The sequence below is a fragment of the Chlorocebus sabaeus genome, chromosome 7 (assembly GCF_047675955.1).
Source record: "Chlorocebus sabaeus isolate Y175 chromosome 7, mChlSab1.0.hap1, whole genome shotgun sequence".
Lineage (NCBI taxonomy): Eukaryota > Metazoa > Chordata > Mammalia > Primates > Cercopithecidae > Chlorocebus > Chlorocebus sabaeus.
In genome coordinates, this window is record NC_132910.1 from 82,332,801 (window position 1) to 82,342,000 (window position 9,200).

The 9,200-nt window shown below is 31.3% G+C and overlaps 1 non-coding gene across 1 annotated transcript; it reads left to right on the plus strand.

The window, feature by feature from the left end:
- The first annotated feature begins 1,534 nt into the window (after positions 1-1,534).
- Positions 1,535-1,641, plus strand: LOC119623923 (U6 spliceosomal RNA). Its single transcript, XR_005240025.1, has one exon. It is a non-coding gene; the product is annotated as a U6 spliceosomal RNA (small nuclear RNA).
- The last annotated feature ends 7,559 nt before the right edge of the window (positions 1,642-9,200 follow it).

The following is a 9,200-nucleotide window of genomic DNA, read 5'->3' on the forward strand; positions in this document are numbered from 1 at the left end:
CGAGCGTTATGGATGTGGAAGTCCAATTCACTTACCACCTGCTCAGAGATTTTCACTTCTCTGTGACCCCACAGACTATCCTTTCTTCATTTCGAGCCCTGAGTTATTTCTGGTGATAAACTCAATGCTGTATATTTGGTTTTGGTTTTCTTTGTGGAGAGAGAAGACAGTTTTCTTCTGTGCTGCCATTTTGGAACCCTGAATTTATTTTATTAATGTTCTTCCGTTTGAGTTGAGTTGTGAAAATGTTTGGAATCTCTTGCTATTTTATATGCAAAGTACATCTATGTACTTTTCTATAATCAGTTTTGCTATAATCAGTTTGTGCTCTAGCACAAAATATAAATTCTTATGCAAGACTGTGCACTGAGAAAACTAGAGGGCTTATGGAATAATGTTAAAAACTTAGAAAAACACATTTTTAAAATGCAGAATCCTAATTAAGTGTCCCAGAGTTTTACATATGATCATTTTTTAATAAATCCATAATATATAGAAAATACCTGAAGTTTACTTGTGGAAGGATTGCAGGTTGTGAGTTATTCTGAAGTGATAGATGGATGATAATCTGAAATTTGATGGAGTGTTATGCTGTAAGACCATGTGACACAATGGCAGTAGTAGATGTTTAAGAGGTAAGGTGTGTGTATTTGTGTCTATGTGTGTCTGTGAATTGATTTGGTTGTGAGTAATTTTCCACATTCATTTAATTTCCCACACATGAAATAATGCATTAAAAAAATGTGAAATTTGCATTATTCTAAAATTGTTCATTAGTATATCAATTGCCTCGGAATAAATTTGTATTTATAAGCAAGTGTTACAGCAGAGCTTAATATACATGGAGACCATTTCTCAATCTTTTCCTCTTTGTTTATGCTAGTAAACTATGATAAATCATACAGACATGAACATCTTTCTTCTTTACTTAAGCCTACAGTCTGGAAAAATTCCAAGGCATGATGTTCCAGATTGCCTTATCCAAATTCTTTACTTTCATACTATCCAGCAACTAAATAGTCTCCTAAGCAGAATAAATCCCTTTGCCCAAAATGAAAAATAATGAGAATTTAAAAAGCCATAATAGCAAGTCTTTGAGAGGACCCAGTCTGTAAGATCACAATTTTCATAGCTAAACAAAATAAATCTGTTATATTCCAGTTTCACTGATTTTTCTCTATGATCACATATTATTTATTATTTCTCTATATCTATTTGGAAAGATTTATTTGGTAGAATAGTAATTACAAAGTTATGTGGTGTATTAAAATTGTATATTGTATTTGCTACAAAAATAAACATTAATTTACAAAATTATATTGACATAAAAATATACTGTATCAGCATTCTTACAAAACTCATAAAGTTTGTTTTAACAAAAATCTTGTCCACATTGTGCCCTCTGTTACACAATTTGGTGAAAATAAATTTCTAGAATGTTTAGAAAACTTTCTCATATCCCCAGTGTTAGCCTCACATTTGTTCTTCTCAAATCAAATTTAGAGAATGAAATGATGAATAAAGAATCAAAGTTGTGCTCACTTTGGCAGCACATATAATAATATTGGAATGATACAGAGAAGACTAGCATGGCTCCTGTACAAGGATGACGCATAAATTCATGAAGCATTCCATATTTTTATACCAATAGACAAGCAGAGAGCTAAATTATGAATGAAATCTCATTCACACAATTGCTAAAAAGAGAATAATATACCTAGGAATACAGCTAACAAGGAAAGTAATGGGCCTGTTTAGGGAGAACTACAAATCGCTGCTCAAGGAAATAAGAGAGGACATAAACAAATGCAAAAACATTCCATGCTCATGGATAGGAAGAATCAATATAGTGAAAACGGCCATACTGTCCAATGTAATAATAGATACAATGCTATTCTCATTAAACTACCATTGACATTCTCCACAGAATTAGAAAAATCTAATTTAATATTCATATGAAACCAAAAAAGTCTGTGTAGCCAAGAACATCCTAAGCAAAAAGAACAAAGCTGGAGACATCATGCTACCCAACTTCAAACTATGCTAAAAAGCTACAGTAACCAAAGCAACATGGTACTGGTACAAAAACAGACACATAGATCAATGGAACATAACAGAGATCTCAGAAATGAGAACAAACACCTACAACCATCTGATCTTCAACAAACCTGACAAAAATAAGCAATGGAAAAAGGATCCCTGATTTAATAAATGGTATTGGGAAAACTGGTTAGCTGTATGCAGAAAATTGAAACTGGACCCCCTTCCTTACACCTTATACAAACATTAGTACAAGATGGATTAAAGACTTAAATGTAAAACCCAAAACTCTAAAAACCATATAAGAAAATTGAGGCAATACCATTCAGGATATAAGTACAAGCAAAGATTTCATGAAGAAAACACCAAAAACAATTGCAATAAAAGCAAAAATTGACATGTGGGATCTAATTAAACTTAAGAGGTTCAGCACAGCAAAAGAAATTATCATCAGAGTGAGTAGACAACCTACAGAATGGAAGAAATTTTTTGCAATCTATCCATCTAACCAAAGTCTATTATCTAGAATCTACAAGGAACTTAAACAAATTTAAAAGAAAAAAAAAATCCCATTAAGAAGTGGGCAAAAGACATGAACAAGCACTTTACAAATGAAGACATTTATGTGGCCAAAAACCATATGAAAAAACTTAACCTCACTCACTGATCTTTAGAGAAATACAAATCAAAACCACAATGAAATACCATCTCATGCCAGTCAGAATAGCAATTACTAAAAAGTCAAGAAACAACAGATGCTGGCAAGTCTGTGAAGAAATAGGAACACTTTTACACTGTCGATGGGAATGTAAATTAGTTCAACCGTTGTGTAAGAAGACAGTGTGGTGATTTCTCAAAGACCTAGAACCAGAAATACCATTTGACCCAGCAATAGCATTACTGGGTATATACCCAAAGAAATATAAATTATTTTACTATAAAGAAACATGCATGCATATGGTAATTGCAGCACAATTCACAATAGCAAAGACACAGAATCAACCCAAATGTCCATCAATGAGAGACTGAATAAAGAAAATGTGGTTTATATATACCATGGAATGCTATGCAGCATAAAAAACAATGACATCATGTCTTTTGCAGGCATGTGAATGGAGCTGGAAGCCATTATCCTCAGCAAACTAACACAGAAACAGAAAACCAAGCACAACATTTTTCTCACTTATAAGTGGGAGCTGAACAATGAGAACACATGGACACAGGATGGGGAACAACATACACTGGGTCCTGTCGGCGGTGAGGGCAGGCAGGGGGAGGGAGAGCATCAGGATAAATAGCTAATGCCCTTGCAGAGCTTAATACCTCAGAGACGGGTTGACAGGTGCAGCAATTCACCATGGCACACGTTTACCTTTGTAACAAACTTTCACGTCCTGCATATGTATCCCAGAATGTAAAATAAAAAGAAATATTTTAAAAAAAATCAAAGTTATTGATTTTAAATATGTCTACTAGCTTAGATCAGTTCTCACTTGGAGTTATTATAAATAAAAATAAATATTTGGAAGACAAACTAATCCAAGTTCCACTTGACTTAGAGCCTTTCCTTCGAAGGTTACCTTTTGCATTAAAAACAACATTAATGAATTTTCTTTGTAGACTAAAAGGCTTAAAGAATCAGTGGGTACTTATTAGACATGGAGCCTTTTTCAAGACAACTGTCCAAGTTATCTAGGTTTCATGTTCTGCATCACATTTACCTCCTCATAGTGATTAACAGATAAATATATAACCATATATAACATATATTATCATATATACAATATATATAACCATATATATTACCATGGTATATATATTACCATATGGTATATACATTCATATATAACTTATATAGCATATATTTATATATGTATGTATATATAGTATGCACCATATATAGTATACATACCATATATAGTATATAGTACATGCCATACATATAGTATATATACATATATATTATATACCATATATACACCATATATATGGTAAACTATGAAACATAACTAGTTTACATGAACAAGTAGATCGATAGGAAGTACAAAAATAAAAATAATTTACTCAAGCATATCTGTTTATGACAAACATGGCATTACACAGAAAAGAAGATATTTGCAATGTTGCTGAGTCATCTGAGTTTCCATAAGTGTGAAAAAAGAAAACAAATTATATATAATATATATCATATATCATATGATACATAATAATATATAATATGTGTAAATATTATATATAACTATATGTCTCTCTCTAAGTGTGTATATGTATATATACATATATAGTACATACCATATATAGTATATATAGATATAGATGTATATATACATATATGGTATATATAGATATTGGTGTATATATACATATATAGTACATATAAAATATATATAGTATATACCACATATATAGATATATATGGTAATCACTATGAGGAGGTAAATGTATATATGAGAGACTTTGCAGACACTTTAAATTTGAACCGCAGAATTGTGAATTTTTCTAAAGAAATACATAATGCTGTGTATCTTTTTTATTTCTATTATCCAATCAAATAGTTACTGTAATCTTTTAATGTGTATGAGTCAAAGTCTACTTATAAATATCACTATATAATTAAACAGATTTTATTTAAGGACATAGGAACAAAGAATATTCAATGACATGACATGTAAAGAAATGGTCAACTAAAGAAAGTGCCAGCTGGGTGCGGTGGCTCACGCCTATAATCCCAGCACTTTGGGAGGCCGAGGCAGGTCAATCAGGAGGTCAGGAGATCGAGATCATTCTGGCTAAAATAGTGAAATCCCGTTTCTACTAAAAATACAAAAAATTGGCCAGGCGTGGTGGCGGGTGTCCGTAGTCCTAGCTACTGGGGAGGCTGAGGCAGGAGAATGGTGTGAACCCACGAGGCGGAGCTTGCAGTGAGCCGACATAGCGCCACTGCACTCCAGCCTGGCCGACATCTCAAAAAACAAAAAAACAACAAAAAACAAACAAACAAACAAAGAGCCATTTGATTATTTTTGTAATCAAATGGAAAAAGGTAATAAAGTGGCTTTTTCTTTAGTGTATTCTTTACTGTAATTAAAAAAATCCATAGCATTTTCTCCCAACATATTTAAATCATAAGACTTTTTAAAATATGTTCTACATACTAATTACACCTTAAGAGTAAAAATTTTAATACTTCCATAAGAAATGTTTTTATTATAAGTAATATCAAATATGTAAATTGCTGGAAAATATAGCTAAAATACAAAGCTGCAAAACAGCTTATCTCTTAATATAGAGTTATAACTAGACATTCAATTATACATACACTAAAATATTTTATGATCATTTAGTAAATGAGAAAGTAATTATTTTAATTGTGTTCTGAGATGTCTTTGCAAATTACAATATCTGCATTACATACTAAAATTAATATTCGTTCCAAACCATTTGGCAAATTACAAATTCAAAGACTTTTGCTTGTCTAGCCATATACCTGATTGGAAGATTATTATGTGCATATTTACTTTCTATAAACAAACTAGAAAATAATACTCACGACTTATAGGGATATAGCCACTGTCTGCCAATAAAATGTTAACTCAGAAACAAGGATTTGCAGTTTAGGAGTGCTAAAGAACATAAAAATTTATATGTATTCATTTGCTGAATAATACCAAGCGGTAAACAATTTGCCGTAACTTCAAACTCAACATAATTAGTTACTCAATGTGTTAAGTTCTGAACATTGTATGAGTAGAAAACATTTGAAAATTACCACTAGGAAATTTGGAACATCAACTGACTTTTAGTTGCTATAGATTTCTATTAATAGTAGTAAGTTATGAAATCTGGCATATTCTAATCAGTTAGAGTTTTATGGGTTGATATCCAGATGAAATTAATAGTAAGGACTCTTGAATATTAAAAGTGGTTTATCATTAATACTTGAAGAATAGAGAAATTCATAGATAATTTGTTGCTTGGGGAGTAATCATATAATTTTAATCCACACAGGAATACTTTTGAGAGGGAAAGGGATTATTATTAATTCTTGTGATGGAAAACAGGCATAGTCTGTATAGTCCTGGATCAAATAGAATATAATGTCTTACTTTCTACTTGCCATTTGAGGAGTGCTCAGCAAGAAGCCACATAAACCGCTGTTCTCGGTATCGTCAAGAATTACCTTATGTAGTCATCCATAACAATTACAGTTTCTTTAAAAATTTTTTCCTGAGCCACTTTCAGGATGAAATGAGATTAATGTTACTGTTAAGATAGCATTTAGACAAAAGGATGCTTATTATTGATTATTGCCATTTAGTTCTGAGTCATTAAAGTATTTTTTTCCAAGTGTTACGACTTCTTCAGTTAATTTACTCTCTGTTTCTGGTTTCTATCTAATTCTCTCTTCTAGTAGTGTTTTCTGCAATAATTATTGTGGCCATTTTACTAGAAACATAAATGCGTTTTATCTAATACAAGACCGATGGGAAAAACTAATTCTTCTGTGGATTGCCCTTTTTGTTTTGCTCTTTGTCTAATTAATTATAATAAATTCTATTTTGGAGAGATAACAAATTAGCAGCTCTCCTGAACAAATCACTTCTCATAAAATGAATGAATTGGATTTCCCTGTATATTCTTTATTTGATGGCATAACACATTTATTTGAGTTAAAGTCAGCCTTTTAAATAGTTATTTAACTTGTGTGAGTGACCGGCTACACAAATGTATATACATGTAAGTTTTCTGTAGGGAAGAGCCTAACACAGAGAAGTATATAACCGTACAGCTTAATAAATTGCAAAAAGTGAACCATTACACAGATGAAGAGGAGTTATACCAGATCCCCCAAATCCAGCTCATACTGATACCCTAACAGTATCTCTGATCTCCAACGGAAATTACTATTTTGACTTCTAAACACATATATAAAACATTGCCTTAAAATTTATTTTTATGTAAATTAAATTGTACAGTATATTTCCTTCAGCTTTTTAAAAAATGAAATTAACATTAAGTCTTGGTAATTCGTAGTGTAATATAGTTTGTTTTTTAAATTAAGCTATCTTGACTGTGATTTGAAGCCCTAGCTAAAGAGCAGTCCTTTCCCCTTCTTGAGCAGCCGATGAAGTCCACACTCTGTTTCCTCTATTAGATTCTCCAACTCTGGGAATGTATGCACCTTAATCATCCCAGGGCCAGGTAGCAGGCAGCTAAGGACAAACCAAAGCTCCAGAACCCACTGAAATTATTTCTATTAGATAATCCACAGGGACCCCGCCAAACCCAGCTAGCCCTAGCCATTTGATGTACATGAACTGTTTCTACAGCTCAGATCCAGTTTACTGTCACTGTGTTCCCCAGTGCAACCTCTGAGATGCTCTGCCTTGTAGCCTTCTCACATTCAGAATTGTAATTAATAAAAGGTCTGCCTTTCATCTATCCCAGTGTTACTGTGTTACATCTCACCATCCAAATAATCTTTAGGTATTATAAAACACTCTAGTTACATATAGATAAAGTTTAATCTTTCTCACACAGTATTGTATTGTAAGAATATGCTAAAATTTACTTATAATAGTGGTGAATGATTTGGTTGTTTTTATCTGAGGCAACTAAAAATAATTCTACTGAGCACATAACTGTACAGAAAATTTTGATACATATGTTCGTATTTGTGATATAGACCAGGCAATATGGTTGTTATATTATATCATCTTAAGTAGTAAACTTGCTACACATTTTCCCAAGAGAGTTTTTAAACAATTGTTACTCACATAAGCTGATGATAGCTGTTATTGCTTCAGGTCACTTTGTATTCATAATTTCATCAATTCTCAGGGGACTAGGTATTAATGTCTCACACTGGTTTCAATTTACATTTCTATGATGACTAATGCAAGTGTTCCCCTTTCTTGTCTTCATATTATATTAGATATTATTTATGAAGTGCTATTTCAAGTCTGTCGACCACTTTTCTATTGATTGTCTTCTTATTTTCTTGTAGTTATTTTTGTGTGAACATGTAGCCCTTTCTTGGGTATAAGTATTACAATTATGGACTCACCCTCCATGGCTTGCCCTTCCCTTTTCATTCCTGCATTAATACTTATAAATGAACAAAAATTCTTCATTTTAATGTAGGTCAATTTGTCATTCTTTGTTTATAGCTTGCCTTTAGAGTTTTGTTTTAAAGAAATATTTTACTTCATTAAAGTCATGAAAATATTCTCACATGTTATCTTCTAGAAACTTTATAATTTTAATTTTCACACTCCGGTCTTTGGACTATATGAAATTGGTTTGCGTTTATTATACCATACAAAAAAGAGTATAATTTGTTTTCTGTTTTCACACTTGTGGAAACTCAAATGACTCAACATTATTGAAAATATCTTTTCTCTTTTATGTAATGACACGTTTTTCATAAAACAAATATGCTTGTGTAAATTGTTTATTTTGGAACTTCCTATGTTCTAGTTGTTTATGCCAATATTATAGTATTTTAATAACAATAATTTATAATATGTCTTGAGCTCCAGTAATGTAAACACATCAATGTTCTGCTTTATGTTTCTCTTTTTGTCTTTAGTTGTTTCTATTTAAAAATAACAAATAAACATCAATTTATGCAAACATATTATTGATATTTTTATTTATTTTTTTCAATTAATAGATCAATTTGGAAAGATTTGACATCTTTGCAACATTGAATATTAAAATAAATTACTGATATTCAACATTTTATGATGCATTAAATTATGTTATATAATTCAACTTAATATTTTCATATATTTGAAATAAAATAATTTAATTTATCACACGGATGGTCTATGGCCTTCTGCATAGAGAACTCACATATTTTGCTAAGTTTTTCTTAGATAATTCATGTTTTATGATTTTATTTTAAGGTCATACATATTTTTAAGTTTAAATTCATTACTGATATGTATGCATGTACAGATGGTCCCCAACTTATGAAAGTTTAACTTACAATTTTTCAACCTTATAATGGTGCAGAAGCAATACATAGTCAATACTATACTTTGAGTACCTTTATAACCATTCTGTTTTTCACTTTCAGTAGAGTATTCAATAAATGACATGAGATATGCAACATTATATTATAAAATAGGCTTGGTTCCAGAGTAGGCTAAGGT